Raw genomic sequence first — 22,482 nt, forward strand, 5'->3', positions numbered from 1 at the left:
CTATTTATCTTCAAATCTATCCTACCTTGCCTCTATGCCAAAAAGAAAAAAAGAATATTTCTGCGTGTATTCTCCTCTCTAACAATATCTTTCTCGATCAAACTCAGCTACAACATACAAAAGATAGAATATCTAAGATAATTCTACGATAATAAAACGTATACTATATTCAAGGACTGTAATTAAATAACCAACCTAAGAATCGAATAACTCTTTTCTTCTTCTTCAAATTCTGTGTTTTCTTCTAGACTTATTATTACAATTTTACTCGCGATTCAAATTCGAGTCATCCCACTAGATCAAATCTTTTTCAAGAAACTTATTCCACGAGAAATGGATTCTCGAGAAATGCGCAAACGATCTCGAGCACAAAGAATCATTAATTACAATTGATATTTAGCTAACTAATTACACACGTGAGAGACAATCGACCGAACAATGCCCGATTGTCTCCAATCCTCTCTCTCTCTCTCTCTCTCTCTCTCTCTCTCTCTCTCTCTCTCTCTCTCTCTCTCTCTCTCTCTCTCTCTCTCTCTCTCTCTCTCTCATAATGTCGGCCATTAGTCACACGATTACCACGATGTCTAAAAATTCTTCTTGTTTCAGTCTCATCGCGATGGTAAACAGTCCAGACCGGTGGCTTTTCTCCTCCTCCTCCTCCTCCTCCTCCTCCTCCTCTCATATGATGAAACAAGGCGTGCCCACATAAAAGATTAATATCGCCCGAGGTACGATCGTGTCTCCACGAGACTAATCGAGCTTTGATCTACGATTTCTGCAAACTCGTAGCTATGCCAGTCGTTCGGCACACCCGGCATTCTCGCCGCCGGCTGTCACACCATCTCTTCCTCCAATACACCGGCCTTTGTCCCTTAACGCCAACCTTTAACCACATCCACGAATCGATCTTCCATTTTATTTCTTATTCATAAGATCAATATTTCCATACATCTTTCTACAGAGATGTTACTCTAATTGATATTTATATCTATTTCATAGATATAAGTTAATCAGCCTGAAATACAATTCTTCACAAAGAAAGCATTTTATATTAAACGATTTCAGTTAAAGGACCAAGTATTCGTTCCCCGAATGAAAAAAAATAATTTCTAGAAATTCTATTTAATCGAAATTCGAGAAATTTTCACCCACAATTAATCGAAAATTATCACTTCTCTTCCTTCGTCCATATTCAAATATTCAAATATCTGAATCATCGGAATGTATTCAAGAAGGAAAGAACGTTTTCTCTCGAAACGATCGATCGCAATAAGGAAAGCTCCGCGTCCCAATACGTTTGCCCCTTATCCGCCACGATCGTTGTACCTACGCGCGGAAAATACCTTCTCGTACAGATAACAGGCTCGCTCGTTTCCCAAACCCGTTTCCTACACTGTGGCGCGCCCATTTAAAGAGGCCTGCTCGCGGATACCTCTCCCTCTCCCTCTCCCTCTCCCTGCCCTCCTCCTTGATAACGCACGGGCCACCACCGTGTATCACTCGAATTTGCTCGACGCTGATACATCGGTCAGATACCGATATAATTCGTTCCGGATTGAATAATCCGCCCTCCTCCCGGCTTCTCCCTCCCCCGCTTTACACGCTCCTCTCGGTTCATAATACGCTCGCGCCCGATCGCGTGGAATTAATTAGGCAACCACCTGTTTTCGATACAGCCGATGCATAAATCGTACGCGGACCGTGGCGTCGTACGTATTATCGGCACGGGAGATCCTGGCGAGGCGAGGCTGTGAATAATAGAGTTTTGCCTCGTTTAGCGTTCAGTGTTTCCTTTCTCGGGGAGGAGAGACGATCGAACGTATCGATCGGGGTGATGTAGCTTTGTGTAGGTTATGTTATGATGAATGTGAATGGTAATAATAATAATAGTAATAATAATAATAATTTTGGATGATAATTGAATCGATCGTATTGTGGTAAAAGGGTAAGGGATCGTGGACTGGGGATTTCTTTTGGTTTTTTTGCTAGAGCGATTCGTTTATTCCGTGTGAAATGTTTTGAAAATTTATTTATTTATAATATATATCATCTTTAAATTTTTCTATATAATATATAGGAATATTATACTTATTTTTGTTGGGAATTGAAAATTATATGATTCTATCGAAAGGTCACGCATCTCTACGAAGTCTACATTTATAGAATTGTTGTAAAAATAATATATTTTTTCTCTTAAAGATATTTCACTATGTTACTAAAGGGTATTCCAAACACAAGATTTGAATTTGCTGCCATTTTTGTATTAAATTGTTGGCAACCCTGAAAAAAGAACAATTTGACAGTTTAAGAGTTTAGGGTTAGTAAAAATGGAGAGTTATACGATACTACAACGTGTCTTCATTATTGAACAATATTTTAAAAACTCTCTTTTATATTTAATTCAAATTTTGCGTTAATTTTGTAACACCCTTTATATTTGACAAAAAATTAAGATAAATTCTACTAATAATGTACTACTAATAATTGATTCTGAAAGCAGCTGAAGGAAACTGAATAAAGATATAATAACACTATTTTGTATTCTATTTTCAATAATAATTCTATCGTTATAAGAGCTTTCAATTGAGAAAGAAATTTACTAGAAATTTACTAGTCTTACTTTAATAAACTAGAGTCGTAGACCAACGTGTTCCCAACGTCGAACAACGAGGAGGAATATCGATATAACATCGATCACTGAACGCGGAGAGAAATTGGTCTTCGTTTATTAATAGAACCGCTAATTGCGTGATGGAGACACTTTAGAATTTGCAACGGTTGTGTCGACACGATTTGTGATGGATGGTGAACTCGTTGCTCTGCCGTTTTTTTTTCTTTTCTTTCTCTCTCAGGTTGAAGCTGTTGAATCGGAATTGCTAAGATTGAAGAACGAAAGCTAATGTTCGAGCTACTTTCCGCGTAATGCGTACGCTCGTTTGTTTCGTTTTTCTCAATGATTCCCGCTTTGTCCGCGGGAAGAGGATATATACAAGAGGGGGGGGGGGGCGAGAAATTGGTATTAATATATTTCCAGGGGGTATCGGGATATAAATCATCCGGTTAATCCCGAAACTTTTCGAGAAAAAGCGACGCGTTAAAAATAAAAAGAAGAAAAGAACGCGGAAGGATAATCAAAGTCATCTGTGTGATTCTTTTTTAAAAAGAACGACGTCATTTTTTCGTATTACAGAAAAAAATTATCATACATATGAGAGTTTGAAACGAATCTTTAATCACCTTTGTATAATATTAAAGTTAACACATTAATTGCATCAACATGTTTAGAATTAATAATTTCAGATAATTTTTGATCGATGCAATTATTTTAGTCATCTTTATATAATATTAAAGTTAACATATTAATTGCATCAACATGTTTAGAATTAATAATTTCAGATAATTTTTTATCGTACGATTGATACAATTATTTTTGGCAAATTTTTTCTTTTTTTAATTGTAATCATCTCTCTCTCCAATATTCTGCAGATCTAAATTTTGAAAAATTAATTAAAAAAAAAAATCTTACAACCATCCAAGTAATAAATCTCAAGAACAAATTTCCAGGAACAATCTCATCCAAGAATTCAAGTTCATCTCCTCTATCTTTAACTCAATGGTGATAAACGAATCTTGCCTTGGCGGAAGTCAGACGTCGAATAAACGTCACACACACACACACACAAACATACATACACACACATTAAGATGCGCGATTCTCTACATCGCAATTCGTAGAGTTCCTGGACGAGTCATCGAACAACAGGTGCATGACGCCGAGGCTGGCGCGTTAGAGGACGCGTTTCCTCGTCCTTTCTCGAGCTTTCCGCTTGGCTCGGCCAACGAGGATGAAAAGATCGCGGACGAAGGGGAGGAGGAATGGGTGGGCGGCGGAGGGCAGGACCCACCGACTTTATCGCTTATTAATCGTGCGACTCCGCGCGATTATCTCGAGTGAGAATGGCCATTTCCACGCGGAGGGTAGCAATTATCCTCCCTTCGTGCGCAAGCTATTATTATTAGACGGGCAGATTCTTCGTCTCGGCCGCGAAAAGGCCGAGTCCACACGGATGGAAGATGGAACGTCGACGACGGGTGTTGCATCCGTGAACCGCCAACCCTTTCACGCCGCCTTCAGATTGATTTACAAAGTATTAATTGGGGCTAATGTACCGTGGAGAATGATTACGTGCAACGATTTTATGAGTGAAAAATGAAACGAAAGAACGATTCCTCCTTCTTCTTTATACTTTACTTACTTACACGTGTATTATGATTCTTTTGTAAATTGTTCGAGCATGATATTTCCGTTATTGATGTGATACTATGACGACAAATGTTTTGTATTCGAAGCTAAGTTTTTCATTTTCATCTGGGGGATTTGAAGTATAATCGATACGAGTTTTGACAAATTACAATTTGAGATTTTTAGAAACGCCGATGATAATATATACAAAATCGAATGTGAAAGTGAATTACATTTGGTATAAAGCTAGCTAAAGCAAGAAAAAGATTATTTCGATATACTATAAGATATAAATATTTTTCATATCATTTCGATATTTACATATCCAATGCATTTTTGAAACGAGGACAAGAAAATTTCAATAAATAAATCCGAAACGATGATTTAAGGATCAGCATTGAAAAAGTTTATGGAAAAAAAGCTTGTTTCTCGCTCGACGACCACCGACAGGTCTCGTTGCTTCGCGCTTTATTTATCGTCCCTCTCCATCCGCCTTTTCCTATTTGCAACGATCCTAATTGCATAACGTTTTCATGAATATCCATCGAAGTTTCGCCCGCGGCCAAGCCTTCGTGTCGTCGCGAATAAGTAACGAGCCTCCCCCCCTCCCATCCCTCCCCTCGACGCAGAAACTCTACTCGGAGATGAAATCTACGAGATCGTCTCTCAGATCCTATCTAACCGGACTCGGAATGGCAGTGCGCGTGGCACTCTGTAATTAAAAAGTGCACCGATCGAATCGCGCGTTACCAGGCCGCCTTTTGCGCGTGAAACGTGCTGCTGCTCTTGCACGGGCATCCGTACAACTTCCGCCCTCTAACCCACTCGATCGTGCCATGAATTTTTTGGAGGGATAAATTTTTAAGGAAGATTATTAGACTTCTTTTCTCGAATAGATCGAAATTTGTCGAATCGATAAACTTTTCTTCCCATTTTTAATAAAATTCGATGCAATGTTGTAAAGTTAAAAATTATTATATATATATGTACAATGATAATATATGCACGTAAAATTTTAATGTTTGATATTTTTGGAATGAAATTTTGATTTTTTTTTTCTTTCTAGAATTTCGATTCTTAAAAGTTAATAATAATTTAAAAGAGAGATTGTCTTGATATATTTTCTTCGTTGTTTCGATTACGAAATATCGTTTTACGCTCCTTGAAAATTAATAATTATTGAAATATTGTAATTTTGAAAAGAGAAAAGAGAATTTATATTTTTTGATATCGTTAAGGCAAAGATAGATGATGATAAATACAGTCGTGTTTTCAGAGAAGAGAAGCGCTTATTATACAGTAGATGTTATACAATTTCGTTTTTCCCGCTGATGATAAATGAATTTTTTATTTCCACGTGCAAATGATTAAGAAAATAATTACTCGGTTCAAATGTATTGTGATTACACGTTGCAGGTGTGTCGTTGCACCTGCGGAAAAGCGCGCTCTTACAACATTAACCGTACGCTTTTATTCTTCCTCCGATACTTTTTCTATCTTCGAGGAGGAAAAAGAGATGCTAATCGGCCTAATTTCGTATAATCGAGAGAGTTTGAATTTTTCGCGCCACAAATTCGCACGTCCTATCTCTTTCGTTTAAAAAATACAAGATCGATATCGAATTGAATAAGAATTCGAAACAAAACAATTTAATTAAAAAAGAAAAAAAGGAAAAAGAAAATCCAAGTATTATTGAAGATTGATATTCCAGTGAAATAAATGAAATGAACTATAAAATATGCGCGTCTCTGATATTTTGTGCCGTAGAAAGAAAGCCTTTATCATTCGGAACAAAATAATATAATTAAAGAAGAGGAAACGACGGAGGAACGAAACGGGTATATTTCATCGATTAAACGATTGAAATATACGTGTATATACGCCTTTGAAATTTTGTTGTCGGCAAAGAAGGGAAAACGGATCGTGCAATTCTGCAATGCTAATCCCCTCTGTCCATCCATTGGTCCCTTGCACGAAGGAAATTCAACGAGCAACGAGTTGAAATGGAGGATCGGGTTATGGAAAGTGATCCTCCGCTGAGTCAATCCATCGTCTAGTTGTACGAACAGTTTCAGTTATCGATTATCCACGGCAAAAAGTATAACAGTTGGAACTGGTATAGCAATTTAGCCTGGAGGAATGCTCGCGAATAAAACCGGACAGGCTATCTCCTACTGTTTCGCTTCATAAATAATTTAATTTAATGGCGTGCTGTTTATAATTGGAACGGTTGAAACATACAGCTACGCGCAAAAGTCTTGGACCACCCACCTTGTAACTCACCTTTGTCTCTCTCTCTCTCTCTCTTTCTCGTTTCGTTTTCATGGTACACGCTTTTATTACGACCGTTAAAAGATTTATAGTCGTGTATTACATTATCAGCGAGATGTTAACACTTAATTAAAACGTTTCAGATTCTGATCACTTTTATCGTGTAACGATTGTTGTGGAAATTTTTATACAGATATCACGAAAAGTTTCGAAAAAACGGGCAAATTTAATCCCTTTTCGCCGATTCCAATCTCTTGAACGAGATATGTATATGATAAAAATTATTGCAATAATATCCTGATTATTTATTTATTCTATTAAATAAAGGAACAATTAATTTCACAAAATTAAACATTAATGACTATGGGACCGAGATTCTAACTATCTAAGAGATATTAACTCGGATGCTGTAATTACAATAATTTCTATTGGAGTATTTAAACGAGTCTCTCTCTCTCTATCCGCTCTTTAAGAGATAAAATCCAATTGCTTTATCGTACGAGATAAAAGAAAACGTATAAAAATAAATATAATAAAAATAGGATAGGATTAAAATTTAAATATTAAAATTAAACTTATTCAACAATCAACTCAATACAATTTTCCACACACACACGTTCCTTCACTCTAACTTCCTCAACTTTTTTTACAACAACCACTCACCTCATTAACATCGAATCACACTCATGGCATGAAACGAGGAAATGCTTATAATCATATACGCGATATTTCAACGCTCGCTATAAAGAGTTTTAAAACAGTAATTACCCAACGTGATCGTATATAATTATACCGGAGGAAAAAGTTATAAAACGAAGGATTAATCCGCCCCAACATCTCATTGTCAGGCTCATGCGCCGAGGTGCTTTATGGAAGCACGCGACTCGAGCGCCATCACGTACGCCTAGACGCGAGTAAGTATAATCTCGCATAAATAACGCGATCGCTCGCTTCGAAGCTCGCAGGTGCGGTTGAATTTTTTGATGACTAACGATCCCATCGAGGATCGTGGCGATTCCTTCCTTTGAGAGGCGGTGGAACAAAGGCGAATTAATTAACACCTTCGCCACCTGCGTTCAACGTGCAACCCGTTGCATCGTGCATGATTTTTCGACGGAAAGAGAGAAAGAGAGCCTCTTGCCATCTCGGAAACGACTACGAGAAGTTGCGAAAGTAAAAACCTGCTTTCGAAATTCTAATTTCGTGGAAATCGTTAAGTCGTTTTGCTCGCGATCCTGTTGTTGCATCGAGAAGAATTTACGACGTTCCTCGTCGATGCTCGTCCGATCGGTGCGCGAGACGATGGCGTAACAACGTGGCATAATTTGTAAAACCACTTTCAACGCTAATTCGCGCTCGTTCGTAATTATACGAGGCATGTGTATCACGCAAGCGACCGGTGGAGCTTGTGTTAGCTGATTTATGTCTCATCGGGTTTTGTGCTGATGACTCTTGTGTATTGCTGGATCTTTTATTTTTTCTTTTTCACATTTATTTTGATCGATGAAGCGTTAATAGATGGGACAAAGCAAGGTTTTGAAACAGTTTGATTGATTTTACTTCAAGATTTCTAAGAGATTGCTAGATTTTTCTTCTTGAAATTTACTTCGAATTTAGATTTTTTTCTTTTTTTTAGGTTAGGTTTCGCGAATTAACGTTGATTTGAGTTTTTATGATGTTAAGCAAAGAGTTTGAGAAAATGGAGTTTAAGTTAAAAATTTATAGGGTATAAATTTGCAGCATTTCAGCGTAGAGAGAAATTAGTTATCAGTATAATTCCTTTCTTTGAAATCAAGCAGCGCGTTTCTCTTACTACCCGCGGTATTCCTGCTATCGCAATTAAAGACTAAGACTAACGATGTATCGCATTGCGCAATACAGTATATACAATTCGTGGAATTGCAACCCGTGCTAATTTACGTTTGCAACTAGGAATGAGTTACGTTTATTGCAATTAAAAGAGAACGCAATGCACGAAGGAAAGCCGCATAAATCCGTTCAAATGCTTCCGTTTGAAATCACCACGGTATCGAATAACACAGCAGGGCAATGAAGTGAATCCAGCCGACATTAATTCGAATTCGTGACGTGTTTCTGCGACATTATCGAGTACGGTCTAACAACGTGTCTTTGCGATTTGTAATTTAAAAATTCGAGAATTTAAAAGATTGATAAAATTCTTTTAAAAATTAAGATTTAGAATTAATTGAAGATTCCGAGAGATCAAAAAGTTTTGAAATTTCGAGGCTTTGAGAATCCTCGTAATTTTAAAATTATGAATTGGAAAATCCAAAAATTTTTTTAAAAATTAAGATTTCCGAAATTAATTGAAGATTCTGAGAGATCAAAAAGTCTTGAAATTTCGAGGCTTTGAGAATCCTCGTAATTTTAAAATTATGAATTGGAAAATCCAAAAATTTTAAAAAACCAAGAAAGATTTCTAGTTTCAAAGAAATAAAAATTCCATAATCATAATCTTTTTAACTCTTATCACTTCGTCAATCACCAATCCTTCTCCTCAACCAATTCCACGTACGTAAATATATTCCACAACAACTAAATAATTTCGAAACATCCGCTCATAAAGATTAACTCTCCGTTAAATATTAAGATATTCAACGCGCGTTGGATATTTTTCCATCGTATGTTACAGGGACACCATGACTGTCTTTATTCACCGTCGATTCATAACCGATCCCCTGATACTCGTGTCAACTTAACACGAGCGTGCATATATCGCGGCGTGTATTCGCTTTAATCGCTCGGCCAAAACGTATCGCCAACTTGGGGAGAACGCGATTTCCACCAAGGACGTACTAACACTGTTGATGCTAGTTCCATACCATTTGTCAAGAAAATTCCATGCGCTTTCAGACTGAGCATTAAATTGAGGGTAGGTGCGCAGCTATACAGTGAGAGACAAAAGTAATCGTAGCCGAGTTTTAGGTAACTTTTAGTGAAATTTTGTGTGTACGCAAAAGACAATTTATTAAACGTACAGAGAAATTATTCCTAATATTATTTTTAGGGGATGAAATTGATTCAGTGATTTTTTTTTAATATATTTACAATGATAGAAAAATTATATTAAAATCTATTAATAAATTCATTAAATTTAGTATTTAAGACATTACAAAATTTTAATTCCTTCATATATATATAAATATAATTATTTCATACTATTTATCTATAGATTAATAATATTTAAAAATATGAGAGAGTTTAAATTAATTTTTTTTTATTCCCTGATAAAAAATATTTCCAATCGAAATTTTATTCATTCTTAAGTAAAACTTTAAGGCTATTCCTCCATCAAAGTGATATTCCTTCAATGATTATTATTACATCCTGTCATAATAATGTTACGCGAAAATTTCTATTAGAAGATTTTTAATCAGCTAAATCTCGTAAGTATACTTTTGTCCCTCACTGTACATCGACGAATCGAGGCAATCATCTGATACCAAGGATATTTTCGCTCCTCATTTCAAAGACGTCGTCCCCCTGTACCTGTTTCCTCGCCGCGTAATTGTGCTTGATTTAAACACCGGTTAAATGGTTTTAGTTTACGAATCCCGATTCCGTGGCAGACACGAAGCCCAGCGTGGAACGTGTCATTTTGGAATGGACGCGATAATAACCGTGAATTAACGACAACTCCTCGGCACATGTTCCCTTCCGAGCCATGTCTCCATATTTCGAATATTATAATATTTCTTTCTTCAATCGATTCTTCACAGTTTTGACACAGTGTATATATTTTTCGATTTTAACGAATTAAGATCGCCAATATTATCAATATTTACGTATTTTGAGAGATCGTATTTGTTAATTATTTATACTCATACTTGCTGTATATTTTATTAGAATTTGTTATGCAAAGAGATAAGTTTCATTATCAATAATTAATATTTACTTTATTATACGATCAATCTTTATATAGAATTCCTTGGATTGAATAAAAATTTAATTTCTTATCAAAGATTACAAAGAAAAGTTTGACGATTCAAATTTATCCAGATTTAAAATTAAAGAATTATATATTTTGAAACTCAACTCCCTTTTGTATTTATCAAATTATTTTTCCCCTCCTATAATTTTCAATACGGAATAAAGCGATATCCATAAAATCTTTGGATACTAATTTCCATGAAACGATCGCGTGCCATGAAACGTACGTACCTAGGAGCCACGAAAAAAAGAAAAGAAAAAGATAAAAAAACCTACGTTTCATTCTCCTTCCTCGCGGAACAACACGATTTAACAGTAAACGCGACGATAATGGCGCAACAATAACGCCCACGAGGGTGGAGGAACGCAATTATCCGTCAATGAGTCCCACGCGCGAACGAAATTAGCCGACAGGCATCGCGAGCTGATCGAAGGCTCGCGGAAACACGTGAAACCGCGTCACGTGTCGGATACCATCACGTCTATGAATTCAAAGTCGATGCAGGCTATCAATTCTATTCCAAACACGGCCCCCGATTCCGTGTATCGAGGCGCATAGCTCGCTAATTCGAGCTTATAAGCGGGTTCAACTGGGATATTGATTTAAACGCGAAATCAATTGACTCCTCGGAATTGACGGTTTAGGCTTTGAAACTTTCTAATAAAACTCGTAGCAGGAGAATAGTGCACGCGCAGCAAGATAATGGATACAGCAGTACTTGTTGATTTTTTAATTGGCAATTAATTATTGAAATTAATAGGAATAGGGAAAATCAATCTTTAATTCAAAATCAATCCTCTCGATAGATAGAATTTTCTTTCTTTCTTCACTATTTCAATTTAAAGAAAAAAAATCAATGGCAAACGAATGTATAATGGTAAAGTAATAAATAAATATGGCTAATCGAAAGGAATCATCCGAACATATTCAAAGCTCCAAAGTAATGTAAACATCTCATTCAAACGCTCTCGAAACGAAATCGACACGCATGGAAGGGATCTCACTTGGGGACAAGTTTTGAAGTCCTAAGCATGAATTATGGTAAATCGTCGCCAACCAGGTGTGTCGAGAGAGAGCAAGCATTTGCATCCACCATGGTGTAGTTGCATCATGTGAACCCATAAATATGGATCATGACATGGCGAGTTCGACACGATTGCATTTAATCTGTCGTCGTCCGATTCTACGATTAGAGAGTAATATCTGTCTTCTGGTGATCGTTTCCGCTACGAGGGAAGATTAATTGATGGTTAAAAACTAGTCACAAGGGAAGGATGTAAAAAACTGGATTGAGAAACAAATTGAGAAATTGTAGTTTTTGTGCAAGAGATGGGGATAAAGGTAATCATATTTAAATTTCTTTTTCTTTTTTTTTTTTTTTTTTTTTTGGTTATGTACAATCAAAGAGACGTAAATCATTGAAGATAGTAATGTTAAATTGCATAAAAGTAAAGATTTATTGCACACGTTTCTACATATATATATATATTTTTTAATAAAATAATAGATATTTATGTAAATGAAGAATAAATTAAAATTAGAAATTTATTCTATAAAAATATTAATAAAGAAAATTAAATGCAACATTCTTTCTTTCCTGTGTTTATATTTGCATAGAGATATAGTAACAATCTTTTATATATAAATTAAGGACAAATAAAATGAAAAGAATTGCAAAAGTTTTCAGATACATTTTTTTATTACTTTTTGAATATTTCAATCATATGTTTTTTCTTTTGTTTGTTTTTTGTAATTTAAATTTTCTAAAATGTTCTAATATTCAAAGTATTCAGAAAGCGTGAAATTTTTATCATTTTCTTCATCTCTTATTAAAATGAATAAATTAGATTGTTTCTCTATGAATTTCTCTTTTTTCTCTTAGATCTCTATAAATTAAGTCGTATAGATTTTCTAATTATATTTAGAAAGTGGAAAATATGAAATTTCGAAAAGTGAAAAAAAAAAAAAAAGAAAGAAAGAAAAAAAAATAATACATGGAATATTTTAACTAAGTACATATGTAAGAATAATTCTAGAGAGCTATTATGTTTTATACTTGGTTTATAGATTTTTATATATATTCCTGAATATTTATCTATCCCTCGAAAACATTCAATTAGCAAAAAACCTCCGTTTTATGTAATTTTTATGTAAATTGGATCTCTAATGAGACCAACGAGTATCATTACTTATGATTTATAGCCTAGAAGTGAATGCCTCTAAAGAAACTTACGACTTACGTTTAAGACACAAGTAAACCTGTTATGAATGGACATTTTTAACGCTATGTAAAACGTGTTGTAAAAACTTGAGTTCTCGCTAACGTTTACCTATATTCTTCGCGTTTTTATTCCGATTGAATAAATAAATTCCTCTGAGAAATTATCCACAAATTTTATTATTTAATCGATACGCGCGAGAATTCCCAGTTATATGGAGAATAAAATAATAATAAAAAAAAAAAGATATCGATCCTAACGCTAAGATGAAATATGAAAGAGCGAAGAAAGAAGGAAATGAAACGAGATGAAAAACGAGGAACGCGTATGCCCAGAGACGATTTCGAATGTATAAGATCTTAGATAGAACGTTGTCAGCTTTCTCGATCCGAAATCGGATTATAGAGACTCTATTTTAATAAGATCCTTCGGCAATGTTTAGTGAAATCCAGCATGATGGATACGTATATATATATAGTCGAATTCATCGTATCTAATACGTTTGACAGTTCGTGTAATATAAAATGACATTTCTCGAAATGAATGAGCGAGAAATTCTTTTTTCCTTTTCTTTTTTCATGAACGATTCTAAGAATCATGAATTATAACTCTTATTACGTTTTATTGAAAAATTCTTAATAATTCTGAAATTCAATAATCCAATTTAGATTATCATTAGAAATTCTGATCCATATCTCAAAATCATCAATTATTATTTAAAAGATATTCAAAAAAAGCTATCATCCTGATTTTCCATATTTGCACAATAATTTTTTCCCAAGAATAATTTCATGCGAAAATTCAATTCAATCAAAATCTCTCACAATCTACCATTCACGAAATATAAATCTTCCTAGAAAAAAAAGAGAAAGAAAAGTCATGGAGAAGAAAATACATTTCGCGAATACGTGTTTCCTTATACCTTTCAAATTACAACATCTCTTCCTCAACGACAAGAGGGGAAAAAACGTTACCACAAAATTCTCTAAAATTGCCAAGTTAGTCGGGGAAAAAATGGGAGAAAGTTGTCGCTCACGTCGCGCGACAGTTGGACTTTTGCCGATTTCCGGCAAATCCCTCGTCCCTCGACATTTATTTTCACATGTCCCTCGAATCAGCTACGGCCGATCTTCACGATCTTTCTTAGGTATATAAATCACCCGGAGGAAATAGCAAGGATCGTTCCCTCGTCGACCTTTTCGTTCGAAGAGGTGGCGCGCGAGCTCGCTCGTTTGCACAATTTATCGTCTTACGTCACACGATCCCGTGTTTATGACAAAGCCAAGGATCGATATTTTTTTTTTCTCTTTCCTTTCCTTCCTCCTCCCCCCTCTCTCTCTCTTCAGAGACGACTCTTGACTCGTGACGGGCAATTTGAACGGGGGCCACGATCGAGAGACCGCGTTCGTTTAATACGGCACAATTGCCGTATCCCTCGTTAATCCCGCGATGCTCTATTAAAATTCCAATATTCACCGATAAATAGATAGAACGAGGAACGGAAAGGTGTGAGGTTAAACGATGAACAGGCGATAAGGCTAATGAGGTATAACGATCCTTTCTCCATTTTACCCAGCGCCTTCTCGCTCTCCACGCGGTTAACCTTTATCCGCCCGCAATTTTCACGATCCCTCGTTAGAAGCCAGAAACGTTAGATCCGCTTTCTCCGCTCTGGACGTTGCCTAATTCCTGAGGACACGGATTCGTGGTGCTCGCGCGCAATTAATTTCGCGATTCGAAGGACCAAAGTTGTAGATGGCGCCTTCGAGTTATTTCGAGTAAGTACTCACTTTGGGGATTTCAGGAACTCAAGTTTTTACAACACGTTTCACATAGCAAAAAAATGAAATAAGAAATATTAATTCTGAAATAATAAATAATTATTCTAAATTTTAAAAAATAATGTATGTATACCTTGAAAGGTAAAGGACAAATAATCTATGATTTTCCTTGCTCCTTACGATCAATATATATATATTTGTAGTTAAAATATAAATATAGAATTCGAATCTGGATTTATTATTAATTTTCAATCACTATGAATCCATAATTTATCGAAATTATTCTAGACAAAATTCAAGTTAACTTTTACCAATGAATTCTTTCTCCCCGTCAGCCCACCAGTTTCAACTTCCAGAAAACGAAAGTGACAGACAAACTCGGACTGGAAGGAATCCCGTCCCGCGCTGACATTCAGAGCGAATCGAAGGAGAAAGTTTGCATCGGGATCGATACAATTTTTCGTGTAGGGAGGGAAAAATAGGAGTGCCGTCAAGGCCACCGGTTGAGGCTGGCCTGAATTTTTCGCATTAATCGCCTATCCAGCTTTACAACTTTATCCCAACTCGATCCTGTCCCGGGCTCGCTGCTTTGAATACCTGCACCGTTACGCATTTACAAATCGTCCCGTGAATTACGCTTCGTCGAGGAAAAAAAGAAATAAATTATCACAACCGTCTTGATTAATCTTTAATTAATTATATTGTCAACTTAACGCGAAGAACTTGATGATGTGCTTCAAAATATCCTCCTCTTCAGCTTGAACGAAACGTATCCTTGGCATCGATCGATAAATATCGATTTATTAGGAATTCGTTAGAACGCAACAATTAGAGAAGTTGCGAAGGGGCGTCTTTTCGAAGCCGATCAATGGATAATTATTGTCTGACCACGTTCGATAAGTTAATGGAATAATTCAATGGAATCCGCAATCCTCTCCTTCCTCCCTCCCTTCCCTTCGCCTCTCCTTTTACCATCGCGCACCGATTAGCATAATCATATCATTTCAGCGCATTCTAGCCGCGTGTAGGCCGTATCGCGAGTGGGATAAATGTACACGGCCGGTGCCGATATGTCGGCTGGAATTCCATCCTGCTGGCACTGGGTGAAGGAAAGCCGGGGAAACGCACGTGGGAAATAATAGCGGAGGGAAAAAGCCTCGACGATCTTAGACGAGGCTATTTATTAACTATTGATAGGTTTCCACGTAACTGGGCTAACTGGCTCGCGCGATTCTTATCCGGCAAAGAGGGGCCTTTGATTGAAACGCGTGAGAAGCGGGACAAGTATGTGGATATAAAGGAGGAGGAGGAGGAGGAGAGTTTGATCAAAAATTCGATCGAAATGCTTTTTCCAAGATATTCGAGGAAAGTAATTTTTCATTTTAGGTCTTTGTCCTTGTTGAATAGATCGCATCGAAGATTTCTTCCATGCACGATTTAAATGACATTGATTTATCTTTAACTTAGATTAAAAAAAATATTGGAAAGATGAATATATTCTTAAGTCAATTGATGTATTCTCTGTGCGAAATAACTTCGTGTATTATTTCAGATTTATCTAAATTTTATATCCTCCTTTAAGAAAAATTGCTTTTTCGAAGATATTCGAGGAAAGTAATTTTTCATTTTAGGTTTTTATCCTTGTTGAATAGATCGTATCGAAGATTTTTTCCATGCACGATTTAAATGATATTGATTTATCTTTAGCTTAGATTAAAAAAAATATTGGAAAGATGAATATTCTTAAGTCAATTGATATATTCTTTGAAATAACCTTGTCTATTATTTCAAGATTTATCTAAATTTTACGTCCTCCTTTAAGAAAAATTGCTGCTGTAACAAGCATTAATTTGTAAAATATATTTCTCGAAGTGGACAATGGGCATGTTCTTCTCTCACCGAATTACAAATCCAAGAAGTGACTGTTTACCGGTAAAAATATAGGCTGCCGGTCGTAACAATTATTTCATGGCGGGTGTAAGCACCGGTATTATACTTCTCTTCGGGCCACAATTACTGCTAACTCAACAATATTTACTGCCAGATATACTGAAACTGCTGTTTTCGTCGTGCATCGAACCGTAATGTATACTTAGTAATTACTTCCTACACAGCTATTGTGAAAATAACCATCCTCGTAGTGAAAGTAAACACACAATATTAGCAATTTCTTTTCTATCTTCTTGCATACTTGGACGATTTCGAGGGAAATATAATCGTCTCTCCTTCTATTTTAAAAGAAAAATTAAATTAAGAATGGAGTTGGATTATTGACTAAAGATAATACGAGGAATATTCGATATTAGATTTTCTTTCGAATTTTAAATATTAATGCAATTTCAAATAAAATATTTTAATTTTGTTTCAAACGATACTATTTATATTTTATTTCTTATATGTATATTTCTTATATGTATGTATAGAATAATAGTAAGAATTTTCAAATAATAATGGTAATGATATTCATAGAGGAATCACATTGGGAATAATTATTTTAAAATTGTAATGAAGTTACAATGAAACAATACCCTATGAAGCAAAATTCCTCGATTCTTATCCTTAATAATAAAGTTATTCTATTATATTCAAATTTTCTCTCTCTTGTTTTTAGCCATATTGTATAATGCAACACTTAGAAAAATAATTGCCGTGCATTAGCATTGATCATTATCCTCGCTTATTATTCATCATCATAATAGCACTATAATTTATACATCTAAGGATTCTCATGGAGGTTCGTTAAAAAACACGAGTCTGATATATAAGGAAAATGCACGATTTTTCTTCTATTATTATTATTATTATTATAAATAAATGTATCTATTTAAACGAAAATTTTCTCAATAACATTTTTCTATCGTTAATATTTCTTTGAACCGAATATAAATACTTTCCTAATTTAATGGAGATCTCAGAAGATACTTAAAAAAAGAAAGAAATTTGTTTATAACAAATTTGTTCCTTCGTTAAATAATATTTTTCATCGAAACGAATAATAAAAATTCTCGAGTCGATAAGATTCGCAATTCGAATTATCTAAAACCAATTTTATTCATCAATTTTACTTTCAATAACGTGATACTACAACCACGGACACGAATCAGTTTCGACCACGATCCACGTTTCCATCCCCTGGGCGAATCCCGACACCGAAACGATCTACACCGCCGCTAATATTAATTAATAATCCCAGCCAGACCTAATTGAACACGCCTCTCGCAGCCAATCAGCTCTCGAGCTGATTAACGAGGCCGTGATCCGCTCTTATCAGGGCGTACGTTTCACCGTGATAAACATCGAATCGCCTTCTGTTGTCATAGATACACCGCAATATAACCACATCGGTGATGGATCGAATTTAAATCGTATTCCACCAATATTTAACCAACCATCCTCGATCCTATATTTAAAAATTTTCGTTTCGAGAAATCCGCGTCCAATTAATCGTTGTTAAACCCTCGATAACGACGAAGCTTTTTCGATCGATCGATTACCGGAAGTATTTCACTCCTCTCCTCTCCCTCCCCTGTATAATCGCGACAGAGGGGTCATGGATGGAATTAAATATGAAGCCTCGATTATGGTCCAAGTGTTGTTTAAAAACCACGCGATGCACGACGTATGGATTATCAACAGGCTCGATTTATATTGAGATTATACAGAGACGCGTGCATTACGCATCGAATGGTGGACGAGATATTTCGTTGTCTTGTATTATTGTGTGGCGATGAATTAAATTCGAGGCTCGATTTTGATTATTCGAGACGATGAACGATTCGTGAACGATCGTTTTCGATATTTGCGTCCGGTTGTTATGGAGAGTAATAATCATCGAAGGGGGGTAATTAAATGGAGAAATATGAGGGTTGATGGGCAGTTTTGTATATCGATTATTATTCTCGTTTTTTTGATGAACGCGTGTTCTTCGGTTTGAATTCGATTATAAATATATTCAAATGATCACGCACATAAATATTCTTGATGATTTTTTTTTAAGGTTGTTATTGATCTTTGAATTTATCGAAGAGTTGTTGAGTGAGTACTAGTGTCTCTACTTACGGTTTTGGGATAGTTGGATCACGGACGACCTTTGTTTTTCTCTTTTTAATATCTGAAACGAAAATCATTGAAATTATTGAAAAGATCGTTCAGAGATTTTTAAAATAAATAATGTCAAGAAATTTACTTTTACAAACAATTTCGATTAATATAAAGAGACAATTGAATAATATATAGATTCTTAAAGTGTTCTATTTAATATTTTAAATAAAATTAGAAAATAGTGTCTTTTAAAGATCTTGAATCAAATTTATTCTTGCTAACAATCAATAACCTCGAAAGAAAATAAAATACAAAGAAAGATAATGGAAACTTTTATAATAATATTATATTTAATAACTTTCCCATTATAGTTTTACACATTTGTTAAGTCGATCATTTCATAGAAGAATAAAAGAAACAAAGAGACCTGCTCCTTAAAAGATTCGATAAATTGAAATAATTTCCACACAGTGATTATCGTTATTTTTCTTCCGAATAAGCGGGCAAGAGCGATGAGCACTAAACGTCAAGCATCTTTTATGAAAATAGTGTAGGCAAGCGAGGAGAGGAGGCATTGCATCAAGACCGTAATGCCGACGTGGGAGAACTGGCGTTGAAGAATGCGTAATTGTTTTGAAAGAGATCGAGCTTCGTTGTCTTTCGTGTGGGACGTGTGAAAGGAGGCCTGGCCTGCCGACGCCAATCCTAAGTCGAGGACAAGTCTCATTTCTTTCGCCGTTTATCTAACAGCTATTATGGGGCCGTCTTTTAACTTGTTCCCGCGCCACGAACAGATTGCTCAATTAATCCAATCTCTATAAACCGATCCATTGACACGATACGTGAGGAAATTGTAGCAATTTGTTCCTCGATCTCTCGAATTAATATTAATCCGACGCATCATCGGAGATTGAGTAGCTGTACTTGGAAAGCTGTAATAGGATAGGATGCAATGTAATACAGAGTATACAGAGCGTTGATATTCATTCGTGAAAACGCTTTCAGATTCGTAGATCGATTATACAGAGTTAGAATAAAAATGTGAAAGTTGGTATGTAAAAATATTATACATATATTTTTATCCTTTTTGTTCTAGCCTCTAGAATGAAATTGTTTATTTTAACTAAATATCTCTATCTCTACTTTTCAATTTTTTTTCTCAAATGTAATTTATTCAATATTTATTGAGTTTGTATAAGACAATTAATATTCGAAGTGACAACGAATGAATATAATTCTAAAAATATCTAATTTTATATTGAAAATTGAAAATTGGAGAGCTCAATCGCAATTCGAAAGCATTTCTAATTTCTCTTTCTAAAAACTCGATTCAATCTTCAACATTGACCAATTTTGACAAACGTGTCATTTTAAGAAATTTCAATCGAACCCATCCCCGAAAAAGCATCGATAAATTTTCCAAAAATTCCTCCGACTCCGAAAAAAAGGATTCGATCAATATAGATTATTACGAAAATGAAACGAAAAAAAGAAAAAGAAAAAAAGAAAAGGAAGAAAAAAATTCCACGACACAACAAGTGGAGGACGGATCGGTGGGTGGACGAGGCAATTCGAAATTTCGAAACAAGATGTATCCGATCGCGAGAGGCAGTCGAGTGGAGGCAGCAACAATAGGGATTATTAGCATTGGCTGAGCCGACTTCAGGTTGATATTGGTCTCTCGAGCCCCGACATATTGTAATCACGCGGATATATTGTGCTCGTGCAATGCACACTCGCCCGGCCCTCTCCACCCACCCTCCCCTATACCTCCGCATCCACCTACTCCACCCTCCGGCCGCCGATCAATGCCCTCCTCCGCCGCCGATAACTCGATAATATTACACGCGAAAACCGCTTCCGATGTGCTCGCCCAGTCAGCGAGCCACTTGTGCGAGCAAATAACCAGTTATCGGAAAACCGATTTTATTTTCGAGGGACGCTGCCTTCGATATTTTTTTCCTGCCCCCTCCCCCCTCCCTCCTCTTCGCCTCCTCTTTTATTATTCCTCTCCTTTAGTCTCTTCTCGAAATCGGGATTTTTTTCGAATCTGTGGAAGGATCTTGACTTGTAAAGGGTCTACTTGATCGGGATGAAGAAAAGAAATTTTCAGAGGTGTGAAATCTGGTTTGGTTCGGTTTGCTTGGTGTTTCTCCAATTGTTATTTTCTTTGCTTCGAATTGTAACTCGAAGCTGAAGTTTGATGATGGTGATTAGTGTGTTCTTTTTTCTTCTTTCTTCTTCTTCTTCAAGGGGAGGGATCGAGGATTAAAAGGATTCTGATTGAAACTATTTCGGATAGTTTACTTAAGAATTCGTTTAATATAAGTAGCGTGTTTTTTTTTTCACACGCTATTGATAAAGTAATCTATAGATACGTTATTGGATTGTTGCGTCCATTTTATGCAGATTAGACGATAGAATGGAAGGCAGAGAATGTACGAGTGTTATTTATTAGATATTGTCATCCGTGACGAGTTCTCGTCCATCGATTTCACAAGCTGATACCGATGGTATCTGTCCATGCTCTGTTCTAAAAATTCCATACTTATCATTCCCGTATTTCTCCTCCTATGTATATATTTCTCATTTTTAAATTTTTGTATAATGATACCATATCTGGATCGCTAAAGGACGATTTTTATCGTCCTCTCTCGATTTTCCAATCCTAGAATCAAGTCGAGAAAAATTATACACGCGTGTAGAAACGTGTATAATCGCGATTGAAGATAAAATTTGTCCATCTGTCAATGTCGAAAATATAACGGATATTTCTACGCGTGTATAAAACATCTGGAATATAATCTCGCTTATTTTTGAAAATACTAAAAAAACAAAAGTTAAATGATTTCTCGAACAGAGCTCAGGATGGAAAAGAATCATTGGAGAAAAATAAAAAATGGAGAAAAATATGGATATCGAAGGACACGCTCCGTGTCTACGTGTTACGCGTGAATCCTTGAATTTATTTCTATCGTTGACGATACAGTTTCCCGCGTTTCTTTTTGCTCTCTCTACGCCCTTGTGGCTTCCGGAAAGACGGTTGGAGAGGGATAGAGATAGAGATAGATAGAGAAAGAGAGAGAGAAAGAAAAAAAGAAGAAAGAAAAAAAGAGAAAGAGAAAGAGATTCCTTACGTCGTCGTAGTGACGTAATGGAAGACAGAAGTACTATATTTATGTAAATCACGTCGGCGTATCATGGATACCATTTTTATGCATGGCATATGTGTATAACGTGTGCCATCGTCGCGACGCGCTGCAAATTTATGCTGTCTTTACGCGAACTCTTATAGGAAGCTATCCGTTATTTTCTGCGTTTTACGTACAATTTGTGAAGAAATCGCATGGCAGGAGACAGTGATGGAAATGAAACGTGATGATACTTGAAATGGCGAAGGAAAATGTAGATGAATTGCAATTTGAATATCCGCGTGTTTGAATAAGAACGATAGTAGTAATGGTAACCAGCTTGGATCTTTTCGTATTCGTGCCAAAATCTCGAAATATATGTAATTTTTATTGTAAATCGTTGTTATTATTATTATTATTATATTGCGAAAAATCAAATTCTTCCAAACACCTTTTCAACTCTTGGCTACTCGTCGACAATCGTTTATTCGTCGTTTACTGTCAACTCGATCTAACTCAAATTGTTCAAATCACGAGAATTAAAATTGGGAGCAAAAAAAAGCTGATTCACAGAATCTCACAGAAAATATTAGAAATTATTCTTTCTTCAATATTTAAAAAAAAAATATCTTGTCCCAAATATCTAATAACATTACGTTATAACCATCTTATTTCCATAGTTCCTCCAACATTCTTTCAACGAGAGAAACGACATCCATTTCATCAAAAAAAAAAAAAAAAAAAATCACGAGCGAACATTCAACACCCAATAACCCCTGTCACCCATCGATCCTCGCAACAAATTAACCGGTTAACCATGAACTACTATATACCTCACAATGAT

The 22,482-nt window shown here is 35.7% G+C and overlaps 1 protein-coding gene across 1 annotated transcript in view; it reads left to right on the forward strand.

The window, feature by feature from the left end:
- The window catches only part of LOC725329 (UPF0489 protein C5orf22 homolog), a 788,097-nt gene that overhangs the window by 634,040 nt on the left and 131,575 nt on the right, over nt 1-22,482 (forward strand). The window lies entirely within an intron of this gene.

Source organism: Apis mellifera, linkage group LG7 (genome assembly GCF_003254395.2).
Source record: "Apis mellifera strain DH4 linkage group LG7, Amel_HAv3.1, whole genome shotgun sequence".
NCBI classification, from domain to species: Eukaryota; Metazoa; Arthropoda; class Insecta; order Hymenoptera; family Apidae; genus Apis; species Apis mellifera.